This window comes from Rhinoderma darwinii, unplaced genomic scaffold, assembly GCF_050947455.1.
Source record: "Rhinoderma darwinii isolate aRhiDar2 unplaced genomic scaffold, aRhiDar2.hap1 Scaffold_4355, whole genome shotgun sequence".
In the NCBI taxonomy this organism is placed as follows: Eukaryota; Metazoa; Chordata; class Amphibia; order Anura; family Rhinodermatidae; genus Rhinoderma; species Rhinoderma darwinii.
Window position 1 is genome coordinate 126,341 of NW_027463848.1, and position 14,189 is coordinate 140,529.

Sequence of the window (14,189 nt, forward strand, 5' to 3'; positions counted from 1 at the left end):
TTGGTTTATGTCTTGCAATACATTTCTGTGCATTTGTGTATGTTTCTTTTGTGTATGGACTGAAACCATTGATGTACTGAATGTGAACACTACTGATCATGTATGTGCATAAATATAAATAGTCTATATATACATCTTTTTTCTTGTTTCTCTTTAATATATGGTCTTACACTATTTAATCTTGGCAAACCCAATACATATATTAATTATGCTCTTTTTTTGCTACATTTATTTATACACATTATGTTTTCTCTTTTACACAACAGTATATGGATACATTTATACATATATATAATTTTTATTTATTTTTGATGTATTCATAATTATGAACATGTTTGACTATTTATTTATTTATATATATATAGAATTTTCACATACAGTACTTCATACATTTGCATATTCATCACATACATACATACAATGAAATGGTATGGGTTTGTTATTTCTTTATTTACACATATTTTGTCACTTCCTTCACTTAGTAACCCATTAATTATTTATTTATTCAGTTTTTTAGTTTTTTTCGGTCCCTTATTTACATTTCAGTGTATCATCCAAGTGTTTACATGGACCGTCCTCTTGTCAACATTCACACACACTTGCGTTTTTTCTGTCTCTGGTTTCCTTCTTTGTTTCTTCCGTTTCTCCCTTCTCTTCTTTTCTGCTTTTTCTCTTCTTCACAGGTTACATTCATATGTGCCATATTCTTGGTATTAAACTAACATTTATCGTCTCCCGATCCCCTTATCTATATCTGCATACATCTATCTCAGTTATCTCTAACTGTTTCATAAGCCTGCTTCTGAACCAGTGGTACGGGGTGAGAGAGGTGTGCGCTAGCTAGGGGTGGGGGAGTGGCTCACTCACTTTCGGCCGGGTCTTCAATCCTGGCTGGACGTGGGCGGCGCTGTCAGACAGCGTCCGCGCACGTCCGCCTCGATGACGCGGTTCACCGGAAGTGGGGCAGTAGCCATCTTGCTACCCCCGGCCTGTCGCCGAAATAACCTCCCATATTACCCACACGGATACCAATCTTCTCTAATCATGTTCAGATATAAGGGAGGGTCCCGCAGGGAAGACGCCACCCCCGGACGAAGGCATCCGCCGAAACGCGCGTCGGGCTTGGCGTCTCCCCCATGCGGCTACATGAATCCGGGTACGTGACATGTTTTATTTACCTAATGCACATGGCCACTTAGATCCAGGTTGTACTGCTCCTCAATCAGTCTCAGCTATACTGCTACATGATATTAACCTATATTTACTGATTACAACTACCAATACCAGCTTATGGTGTTATAGACATCAGAATTACTTGATCACTTGATCTATTCCCTTATATTTATGCTACATGTATCGAGCTGTTCACTGTTAACATTTAACCCTGGGTCTTTGTTATTTAATACCATCATCAGTATCTTTTCATGTATTCCGTGTGGGCTGACGCCCTTTTACACTGTATGACTCATTTTTAACTGTTTGTCTTTCTATCTGTTAATAAAGAAAGTTTTTCTATTACACATTATTTTGAATGTACTTGACCTCTTTCTCTTTAGGTTTCTCAGTATATATTCATGGTCAGAGTACCAGGTCATGTTGGGTTTACATGTATGTTCCTCCTACTTCATAATCTTGGTTATTTATGTCACTTTGACTGTTACCGGTACTTACGAAGATATATATCTTTAGTATCTTTTCTGATGTGGAGTGCATACGTTTGCTGCATGTGTACAATTTGGTTTTCTATGTTGTCTCGTAGCTTTGTGTTTGATGTCCTATATGCCGCCTCAAATAAAATACTCCCTTTCCCTTTCGAGGATCCAGTAAGTCTTCGTTGACTTTTCAATGTTTGTTGATAGAAAAGTTATTTTCTGCGTTTTTTTTTATAAGATGTCAAATTGTGCGTATTAAAAAGTGATGATGGTTCTTCATGGTGACCTGTAGAAGAACACATATTTTATAACCAGAAGAATACGACCATGACACACAGCGGAGTAACATGCAGTCACAGGGCCCCAGAGCAATATATGGCCCCACATCACCCCACCCACCAGGACTAATAGGTGTGGGAAATGGATGCGACTGAAAATTCATAGAATAGAGAGTTTACTGTAGTCTGCCCCTGTCTATGGAGGGTCATATACTCACTGGTGATGTGCTCATATTCTGATGTCATTTTCTGAAATTATAGATGTTCTTGTCTGGAAAAAAGGGAATGAGTTATACAGATTGATTGACTTATAGCTGTATACAGATCATATACAAAACACATGTCCTGGACTGGGGAATGTCCCTGTCTGGGGAGGGTCTCATATACTTACTGTTCAGTCTGATTTTTTGCTGCCCATAGCGGAAACTGTTGATGTTATTGTCTAGAAAAAAGGTAAGAAATTAAGCAGATTGATTGACAGGTCACTGTCACGTTGCAGTATATTGGTCATTATTATTCATCAGTATTTATAAGCCAAAACCAAAACATAATTAGAAAAAGAATAATATAAATATTCACAACTCTTCTGTGTTTTAGACCAGTTTCTATTTTTTGCTTACAGATACTGATGCAAAATACTGACGCGTGAAAGTTGCCTTATAGCTATATATATATATATATATATATATATATATATATATATATATATATATATACATTTCCGAATACATGTCCTGACTGGAGAATGTCCCTGTCTGGATTGAAACCCAGAAGCTCCTGTCCCAGGCAGCAGCTCATCTCATTGAGCTATAGGGGATGTTAGAGAGCTCCACTGCTGAATCTGCTGTCTAGGTTTTCTTGACTTTTGCGCCTCTGGATTCCTTTCCTTTATTGCCTGATTGGTCTCAGTCTTTTGGTTTACTATATAATCCTGTCCCTTGCCCTTCCTGATTGTCAGACTATTGAGATTCCTGCCTGTAGTCTAGTTCCATCTGTCTTACTCTACAAACTGTTGCTGCTCATTTGTGTACCGAAATTGAATTATTTTCTGACCACATCTCTGCCTCACTCTACAACCTGTTGTCACTTGTTTGAGCACAAATCTTGGATTGTTTCCGGACCACATCTCTGCTTTACGCTACAACCTGTTGCTGCCTATCTGTGTATCAAACTTAGATAATTTCCTCAACATGTCTCTATGCTACAATCTGTTGTTGCTTATCTGCGTACCGAACCTGGACTGTTACCTAATTACTTTTGCTATTATTAACCTCCTGCCTGATCGTTTCAGTCACAGGACTTCAAATCTGCCACTGACATTAACATATATACTCACTACTGATGTTCGAATGTTATGATCTTTTGCTACCCATATCTGCTGAAACTTTTTGATGTTAATGTCTAGAAAAAATGGGAGAAATTAGTTAAACAGATCGCTTAACTTATAACTATTTACACATAATATATGTCCTGGACTGGGGAAGGTCCCTGTCTGGGGAGGGTCTCATATACTCACTGTTAAGTCTGATGTTTTGCTGCCCATTGATTAAACTGTTGATGTTATTGTCTAGAAAAAATGGAATAAGTTAAGTTGATTCATAGACAGGCCACTTTCACACGCCAGTATTTTGGTCAGTATTTTGCAGCCAAAACTTGAAACAGAAAATATATAGAAAAAGTATAATGGAAAAATGTACATCTCTTCCGTGTTTTTGACCCTCTCCCGATCTTGGATATAAATACTAATACAAAATACTGATGTTTAAAAGGGGTCTTATTAGTACACACACAGAACACACAAACAGAATACATGTCCTGGACTAGAGAATGTCCCTGTCTGGAGAGGGTCTTATATTGTCGGGATTCAAACCGAGAAACTCCTGCTGCTTTTCTCATTGTACTATAAGGGATTTTGGAGAGTTCCACTGCTGAATATGTTGTCCAGATTTTCTTGACTTTTGCCTCTATGGATTCCATGCTTTATTGCCTGATTGGTCTCAATCTTTTGGTATACTATATAAACCTGTCCTTGCACTTCCTGATTGTCAGACTTTTGAGGTTCCTGTCTGTAGTCTAGTTTCTTTCTGCGTCACTTCACAAACTTGCTGCTCATTTGTGTATCGAAAGTAAATTGTTTCCTGACCACACCTTTGCCTCACTCTACAACCCGTTGTCACTTATATGTATACCAAACTTGGATTGTTCCCAGACCACTTATCTGCTTTAAGCTACAACCTGTTGCTTCTTATCTGTGTATCAAACTTAGATTATTCTCTAACCACTTCTCCGTGTCACGCTACAATCTATTGTCGCTTATCTGTGTACCGAATCTGAACTGCTAGTTAACTACTTTTGCTATTATGAACCTCCTATCAGATTGTTCCAGCCTCGGTACTTCAAATCTGCCACCGACATTAGGGCCCCATGCAAACGACCATAGATTTCGTCCATAATTACGGACCTATTCATTATTATGTCCGACTGACACTTTCCCGTATATTTACGGGAAGGTGTCCTTACGGCAGAAACCTTCCGTAAAAAATCCTATTTTTTTATTTTATGGATCGGGCTCCCATACTATATAATGGAAACACTGTCCACAAATGCGTATGACTGACCACAGCCGTCTGCGGCCGGATATGCCTGTAATCATAGACTGTGATTATGGGCACGGTCATGTGCATAGAGCCTTATATATATACCCACTACTGATGTTAGGATGCTCTGATATTTTGCTGCCCATATCTGCTGAAATTTTTTTATGTTACTGTCTATAAAAAAAAGTGCAAGAATGAGTTAAACAGACCGATTAACTTATAGCTGTATACACATAAAATACCGACAGAATACATGTCCTGGACTAGAGAATGTTCCTGTCTGAGGAGGGTCTCATATACTCACTGTTTAGTTTGATGTTTTGCTGCCAATAGATGGAACTGTTGATGTTATTGTCTAGAAAAAAGGGAATGAGTTAAGTTGATTGATAGACAGGCCACTTCACACGGCAGTATTTTGGTCAGTATTTTGCATTAGTATTTATAATCCAAATCCAGAAACAGAACATAAATATAAAAAGTATTATTGAAAGTTTTGCACCTCTTCCGTGTTTTGGCCTATAAATACCCATACAAAATACTGACCAAATGACTGCCATGGAAAAGGGGGCTTATAACTATATACACAAACAGAATACATGTCCTGGGCTGCAGAATGTCCTTGCCTGGTGAGGGTCTCATTTTGTAAGGATTCATACCCAGAAACTCCTGTGTCCGAGGAGGCAGCAGCTCTTCTCATTGAGCTATAGGGGATGTTGGACAGCTCCACTGCTGAATCTGTTGTCCAGGTTTTCTTGACTTTTGCCTCTCTGGATTCCTTTCCTTTAATGCCTTTTAGGTCTCGCTCTTTTGGCTTACTATATAAACCTGTCCTTGCACTTCCTGAGTGTCAGACTATTGAGGTTCCTGCCTGTAGACTAGTTCCTTTCTCTACAAACTGTAGCACCTTATTTGTGTACCGAACATGTATTGTTTCCTCACCACGTCTCTGCTTCATTCTACAACCTGTTGCTGCTTATCTGTGTACCGAACCTGGACTGTTTCTTAATTACTTTTGCTATTATCAACCTCCTGCCTAATCATTTTAGCCACCGGTCTCCAAACCTGCCACCGACCTTGACATATATACTCACTACTTATGTTCGGATGTTCTTATCTTTTGCTGCCCATGTCTGCTCGAAAATTTTTGATGTTAATTTCTAGAAAAAAATTAAAGGAATGAACCATTAACTTTTAGCTTTATACACATAATCCACCAACCAAATGCATGTCCTGGACCTGAGGTTGCCCCTGTCTGGGGAGGGTCTCGTATACTCACTAATGATGTTATGATGTACTGATGTTATGCTGCCCAAATCTCTGATGTCAATTTTTGATGTTATGCTGCTCAAATCTCTGATGTCAATTTTTGATGTTAATGTCTAGAAAAAATAGGAAGAAATTAGTTTAACAGATTGGATAATTTATTGCACAGGCAGAATACATGTTCTGGACTAGAGAACGTCCCTGTTTGGGGAGGGTCTTATATACTCACTGTTTATTGTGATGTTTCTGAAACTGTTGATGTTATTTTCTAGAAAAAAGGGAATAAGTCAAACAAATTGATTGATTGATTGATTGTATATATAATACAAAGACTGAATACATGTCCTGGGCTGCAGAATGTGATGATGCTGCTGCCCATGTGACCGCTGCAGCCTGTGACTGGCTGCATTTGTCACTTGGGTTAAAACATCATCCCAGAAGGCCGGGCTGCATGAAGAGCAGCTGGGAAGAAAAGGAGCCGTTGCTATGACAAAGATAGACTTTTTTATTATTTTAAACAAAAAACGGTTTTGTATTGTTTCAGATTTTAAATCGCATCGTTTCTGCGCAAAAATATCAACATTTGTTATTTGTTGCGGATTTTAACTCCTCATTGAATTCAATAGGCAAAACCCAAATCAAAAGTGCAACAATTCCGTTGACATTCTGTGGATTAAAAAAACGCACCGCAGGTCAATTTATGATTGTTTTCTAAGCAGATTTTTTCTGCATTCTGTCGATGAAATTTATTCAAATCTCATCCACTTTGCTGCTACGGTAATACATAACGATATCCGTTGTGGAAAATCTGCAAACATACCCAAATGGAAAAATTTTCACCTCTTCCATGTTTTGGGCCCACTTCTGTTTTTTGGCATATAAATAATAATGCAAAATAATGAGCAAGTTACTTATAGCTGTATATATATATAATACACAAACAGAATACATGTCCTGGACTGAAGAATGAATGTCCCTGTGCGTGGAGGGACTCATATACTCACTGCCGATGTTCTGGTCTTCTGAAGTTTTGCTGCCAATATCTGATGGAAATCAACGATGTTATTGTCTGGGGAAAAAAGGGGAAAGTATGAGTTAAGCAGATTGATTGACTGTAGCTGTATACACAGACATCATATAAGTCCTGGACTGGAGAATGCCCCAGTCTGGGGAGGGTCTCATATCATCACCATTCAAACACAGAAACTCCTGTGTCCGAGGCAGTAGCTCTTCTCATTGAGCTATAGGGGATGTTGGACAGCTCCACTCCTGAATCTGTTGTGTAGGTTTTATTGACTTTTGCCTCTGGAGTCCTTTTCGTTATTGCCCGATTGGTCTCACTCTTTTGGCTTACTATATAAACCTGTCCCTTGCACTTCCTGATTGTCAGACTATTAAGGTTCCCGCCTGTAGTCTAGTTCCTTTCGCTACAAACTGTAGCAGCTTATTTGTGTACCGAAATGTAATTGTTTCCTGACCACATATCTGCTTAATACTGCAACCTGTTGCTTCTTATATGTGAACCAAACTGAGATTATTTCCTAACATCTCTGCCTCACGCTATAATCTGTTGCCGCTTAAAGGGGTTTTCCCATTTTGGACATTTATGGCATATCAACAGGATATGCATTAAAAGTCTGACAGATGTGGGTCCCAGAGTCCCATGTGGGTCCCCGCGCCTATCTCTAGAACGGGGCCTCCTAAACCCTGTTCTAGCTTATTCGACTCCGCTGCCTCCCGACCACTTCCTAAGTGCTCTAAGTGCTCGCTGAGCTACGCTATTTCCGTAACTCCCACAGAAGTAAATGGGAGTTACTGAAACAGCGTAGCGCGGCGAGCTACGCTGTTTCAGGAACTCGGTAGCTACGGAAACAGCGTAGCTCGCCGTGGTACTCTGTTTCCGTAACTCCCGACCACCTAACCAGGATGTGGCCAGGAGGCAGCGGGAGCAGAGTGAGCTAGTAGTGGGTTTAGAGGGCCCTGTTCTAGAGATAGGTTCGGGTCCCAGGGAATTGTCCAAGGTGGGAAACCCCTTTAAGTGCGTACTAAACCTGGACTGGTACTTGAGCGCTTTTGATATTATCACCCTCCTGCCTAATCATTTCGGTCACAGGTCTGCAAATCTGCAACCGACCTTGACATATATACTCACTTCTGATGTCCTGATGTTATGCTGCCCGTATCTCATAAAAATTATTGATGTTAAGGTCTAGAAAAAAAGGTAAGAAATTAGTTATACAGATTGGTTGATTTACAGTATATGCAAAGACAGAATACATGTCCTGGACTGGAGAATTCCCCTGTCTGGGGTGGGTCTTTTATACTCACTAATGATGTTAAGATGTTATGCTGCCAATGTCTCATAAAAATTATTGATGTTAGTGTCTATAAAAAAAGGGAAGAAATGACAAAAGGGGTTGTCCAGGCATGGAGTAGTTTTCATACTGATTACGTATGCACAGGATACCTGGTCCCTGCACCGATCAGCTGTTTCGGCTGACTCTGAGCAATAGATGTCAGGGTCAGTAGCAGATGGCTCCAGTCACAGTATAGTGGCCATGCTGCAAGACAGCAGCTCTGCTCCTATTCAAGTGAAAAGAGCCATCTGCTTCCGACACCGTTAACTGCATAAAATCTGATGCCCAGAGGCAGCCGGAACAGCTGATCGGTGTGGGGTCCGAGTGTCGGATCTCCACAAATCATATACTGATGACCTATACTTTTTAATTTTTTCATCAGTGGAGCTGTATGAGGGCTTGTTTTTGTGAGACGAGCTATAGTTTTTATAGGTACCATTTTTGGATACATGCAACTTTTGGATCACTTTTTTTTCCAATTTTTGTAGGGCAAAGTGACCAAAAAACAGAAATTCCGGCATTGTTTTTATGGGGTTTATTTTACGCCGTTCACCGCATGGAATAAATAACATGCAATTTTTAAAGTTCATATGTATGGTTTATTTTTATTTTTTTTAATAATAAAGGACCTGATAAGGGAAAAAAAGGTGATTGTGTTTTATTTTATTACTTTATGAAATGTTAAATACTTTTGTGTAAAAAAAAACAAAAGTATATTAGGTATGATACCTTTATTGGCTAACCATAAAAGTTCTATATGCAAGCTTTCAAAGCACACAGGCTCCTTCTTCAGGCTTGCATATATAACTTTTATGGTTAGCCAATAAAGGTATCATACCTATTATACTTTTGTCTTTTTTGACACAAAAGTATTTAACATTTCATATTGTCTCTGACTAAGATGGTACTACACTATTTTATTACTTTGAAACTTTTATTATATTTTTCACAACTTTTTTTTTTTCACTTTTTTTACACTTTTCTTTAGTCCCACTAGAACTTGAAGGTCCAACTGTCAGATTTTTCTAATACATTGCACTACCAATGTAGTGCAATGCATTATATCTGTCAGTCATTCACTGACAGCAAGCCGATTAGGCTTCGCCTCCGGGCAAAGCCTAATTGGCTTCTGTAATGGCAGAGAAGGAGGCCATTGTTAGGCCTCCTGTTGCCATAGCAGCAGTCGGCAGCCCTGATTGCATGGCAGGGCTGCCGATCTGCTACCAACCTCTAAGATGCAGCGATCAATTTCGATTGCTGCATCTAGGGGGTTAGTGGCAGGTATCGGAGCTAGCTCCGGTTCTTGCCGTTACTGGTGGATGTCAGCTGTATCATACAGCTGACATCCACCGCTGATGACGCTTACAGGCGGCTCTGGAAGCCTTTTAGGCCCTGCCTCCAGGCGGGCCCAGAAAAACTTCTGTACTAGGCATTCCGGGAGGAAAATGTTAGGCCTCCGGTTGCCTTTGCAGTCACCGGCACTCCAGCAATTTCATTGCTGGGGTGCCGATGAGCTGCAAACCCCTTAAATGCCATAACCCCAGGGTGTCAGCTGTAACATACAGCCAACACCCGGGGATGGTGGCACCGACTCAGCTTCTGAGGAGGTGTCCACCATTTGTCGTATAGATACGGCAAAATGCGGGAAGCACTAGCTTTCCATGACATATTCATACGACAAATTGTCGGGAAGCGGTTAAACAGACTGATTGACTTCATAAATAAATATATATGCAAAGAGAAGAATACATGTCCTGGACTGGAGGATGCCCCTGTCTGGGGTGGGTCTTGTATACTCACTAATGATGTTATAATGTCCTGATGTTATTCTGCCAATGCCTGATGAAAATTATTGATGTTAATGTCTAAAAATAAAGGGAAGGAATGAGTTAAACAGATTCATTGACATAGCTATATACATAATACAAAGACAGAATACATATCATAGACTGGAGGATGCCCCTGTCTGGGGAGGGTCTCGTATACTCACTAATGATGTTATGATGTCTTGATGTTATGCTGCCAATGTCTGCTGAAAATTATTGATGTTAATGTCTAAAAATAAAGGGAAGGAATGAGTTAAACAGATTTATTGACATAGTTATATACATAATACAAAGACAGAATACATGCCATAGACTGGAGGATGTCCCTGTCTGGGGAGGGTCTCATATACTTACTAATGATGTTATGATGTCCTGATGTTATGCTGCCAATGTCTGATGAAAATTATTGATATTAATGTCTAAAAATAAAGGGAAGGAATGAGTTAAACAGATTTATTGACATAGCTATATACATAATACAAAGACAGAATACATATCCTGGAATCAGTGGCGAATTAAGTAGACCATAGGCCCTGGGCTGTTAGCCAAACTTAGGCCCACCCCTTCTCCACCGCCACGCCGCATCTATTGCTAACCCTACCTTTTTGCACAAGCATTAACAAATGGATGTTATGATTCCTCTTTCACAGGGCTGTGCCCCTACATACTGACAGTATCACACTGTCTAGGGACACATCCTCCTGACAAGGGGATTGGTAACACAAATTTTTCTATCAGTCCTGGACTGCACAAAGACTTCATGTGGAATACAAGGATTTTCTATAATAAACATGTCAGGAGAGGGGACAGATTCTCTACAATTCCAGTGACTCACAGGTGACGACGTCTCAGATGCTAGTAGTTTTTTTTCCTCTTTTCTTCTCCATCCGGTCCATATATATATATTGTATATATATATATATATATATATATATATATATATATATATATATATATATATATATATATATTGTAGCAGTGCAGCTACTGGACGGTGCAGAAACTCAGGTGTTAAGCAACCAGGGAGCATGTACAACAGAGAGGGTTTTCTCTGCTGTTGCTTGGGTGTAAAGCCTGGAATAGGGCTGTCTGATGAGCTTAGTTAGGCTTCACCTGAGACGGCTCTTTAATTAAGGTGCGTACAGTTCACACAGAGCTCTCAGTCTGGGGAAGACAGGCATGCTAGCCTGTGAGAGTCACCACCGTGTGAGGTAAAACTGTGAAGGTTTTGAGGTGCTGGGCACAAGGCTCAGTGTCTCGTAGTGAGGGACACTGAATGTGTTGGTTAGAGGCTGGACTGCCTAGGGTTTATTTTGTATATTTATTGTTGTAACACTGATTACTGTGGTGAAGACAATAAAGCTAGCTGCGGCTGGTTTAAACCTTTTATTCAAGGAGTTGGAGTGAACTTTCTATGTCTGCCAACCATCTCACCCGGGAGATGGCGATCCTGTGAGCTAAGTGGTCCCCAGGTTGTTACAATATATACATACACTATATATACACATACATATATATATATATATATATATATACACATACGCTATATATACACATACATACACTATTTATATATATACATACATACACACACTATATATATATATATATATATACACACATACATACGTACACTCACTATATATACACACATACTCTCTATATACACATACATACACTTTATATATATATATATATATATATATATATACAGTGAAGGAAATAAGTATTTGATCCCTTGCTGATTTTGTAAGTTTGCCCACTGTCAAAGTCATGAACAGTCTAGAATTTTTAGGCTAGGTTAATTTTACCAGTGAGAGATAGATTATATAAAAAAAAAAGCAGAAAATCACATTGTCAAAATTATATATATTTATTTGCATTGTGAACAGAGAAACACCTCCCGATGCCCGCAGCCATGGATCCGTTAGCGCTGGCCTCTGTCTACTTCCTAGGAGACGCCAGCGCTCACTTCCGCTCCGTCTTGCTGTGTACCGTAGGATCGTCATCATCAACTGCCATGATTTCCTGGTCTATAAGAAGGCCCCAGGCCTTCTGATCCTTGCCTGAGCATTGTTAGTCTAACCCAGTCTGTCTCGCATACCCTGTGTCCGTGACACACACACTATATATACATACATACACACACACACACACACACACACACACACACACACACTATATATACATACATACACACACACACACACACACACACACTATATATACATACATACATACATACACTATATATACATACAAACAAACACTATACATACATTGGACACACATGAATATGCACATTATACACATATAAAGTACACATTGTAAACACACATGCACTTACCTTTTATGTAGGATATTTGTGAAGGGCGTTCAGCAGCTTGATGGCCCGACACAGTGCCGCAGACAGTCTCCCCTCCCCCTCCCTCACATCCCGACTGGTAACAGCAGTAGCAGGAGGAGGAGCAGGAGGAGAGGTGTGTAGAGCAGGGAAGGGGGGCTGGAGGGGGAGCTTCTAAAGCAGTACAGGGAGATGTAAGCTAGCAGCACAGACCACGGCTGCTAATAGCTGGGAGTCGGACAGAATCTCACTTTGCCTCATGACAGGTGCAGCCCTGGCACCGGGGCCCCCTCCTGTGCTAGCGACGCCACCGGGCATGAGGGGGTCTGTGCGGTTCACCCGAACCTCCCTAATGATGATCCGCCACTGCCTGGAATGGAGAATGCCCTGTCTGGGGAGGGTCTCGTATACTCCCTATTGATGTTTTGATGTTATGCTGCCCAAATTACTGATGACAATTTTTGATGTTAATGTCTAGAAAAAAGGGAAGGAATGAGTTAAACAGATTGATACCACATACAGAATACATGTCCTGGACTAGAGAATATCCCTGTCCGTGGAGGGTCTTATATACTCACTGTTTAATCTGATGTTTCTGAAACTGTTGATATTATTTTCTAGAAAAAAAGGGAATGAGTTCAGCAGATTGATTGACAGGTCACTTTCACACTGCATGATTTTGGTCAGTCTTTTGCTTTACTATTTATAAGCCAAACCCAGAAGCGGAACATGAATAGCAAAAGTATAATGGAAAGATTTGCATGTCTTCCATGTTTTGGACCAACTCCTGATTTTGGCTTATAAATACTGATGCAAAATACTGAGTGTGAAAGTGGCCTTAGAGCTATATACACAAAGAGTATACATGTCCTGGACTGGAGAATGTCCCTGTCTGGGGAGGGTCTCACATACTTACTGCTTATTCTGATGTGTTGACGGTGGCGCAGCAGAAAATTGCTCTGAAGAATCTTTGACGAAAGAAAACAAGTGTTTCATCAGAAGGAAATCATATAGTAAATGTCTAGATCAGCACAATACAGGCGTCCAGTGGAGCGCTATGTGATAGAGAAGCATGGCTAGTGATAGCATCGAAGGACTTTCTGTATTTGATGCATGTGTAGGGATGTCAGGGGGAACACAAACTGTTTTCTGTGCATTGCTTTCTGCTCATATAGTGGCAGTGATGAATAATGTCTAGTAACCACTGGACTAGTATTACCTGGAAATGCAGGGGAGAAACAAAGCTGGTCTTTCCTGCCAGCAAGAACATTCATAAAAAAAATAAGGCGTGATAAAGCCCACATGGAACCTGCATTTATTACCTTGATGTTCGTGTTTCTGCTGCACGGCCGCTGTTTCTGTTGCTGGTGAAAAAATACGATTTAATGATAAATAAATAGCCTGAGAAATGTTAGTAATAGAAATATGAAAAGGTAACTAAACTTTTAAAAAACTTTTGACATGTCATAGTGTTGTGTCAGAAGTTTTGATCAGTCGGGGTTCAACCACTGAGACCCCCACTGATTGCTAAAACATAGTGGCAGAAGCGCTCGGATGAAAGCTGTGTCACTTTGTTTCTATTCAGCTTGTCTCGGAAAGCCGAGCCATCGAATTCCAGAGTCAATAGACAGTCTATAAACCCGTACACCGCTGGTGCGGCTTTCCTCGTGAAGCTGATCTGAAATTAAGCAGCACAGCACTCACTCAGCGCTCAAACCCCCACTGATCAAAACTTGTGACATGTCACTGTAATATGTCAAAAGTTTTTTGAAAGTTTAGTTACACTTTAAGTATAATCCTAGTGACCTCAGAAAACATCTAATAACCCGGATGTATAACCTGTATAATCCCATCACATGTTCTATGGTAGGA

General features: G+C 40.1%; 1 long non-coding RNA gene across 4 annotated transcripts; it reads right to left on the reverse strand.

Moving 5' to 3' along the window:
* Window positions 1-412: 412 nt before the first annotated feature.
* Window positions 413-13,568, reverse strand: LOC142713743 (uncharacterized). Of its 4 annotated transcripts, XR_012870155.1 has the most exons (17): window positions 13,234-13,568; window positions 12,896-12,934; window positions 12,321-12,791; window positions 10,328-10,392; window positions 10,138-10,202; window positions 9,948-10,012; window positions 7,943-7,999; window positions 6,795-6,859; window positions 6,020-6,058; window positions 5,804-5,906; window positions 5,619-5,684; window positions 4,832-4,882; window positions 3,447-3,497; window positions 3,267-3,331; window positions 2,322-2,372; window positions 2,149-2,201; window positions 413-1,938 (listed from the first exon to the last, which is right to left on the reverse strand). It is a non-coding gene; the product is annotated as an uncharacterized LOC142713743 (long non-coding RNA). The 4 variants fall into 4 exon arrangements; XR_012870154.1 differs by having other exon boundaries at window positions 12,321-12,934; XR_012870156.1 differs by lacking the exon at window positions 3,267-3,331 and having other exon boundaries at window positions 12,321-12,934.
* Between the last annotated feature and the right edge of the window lie 621 nt (window positions 13,569-14,189).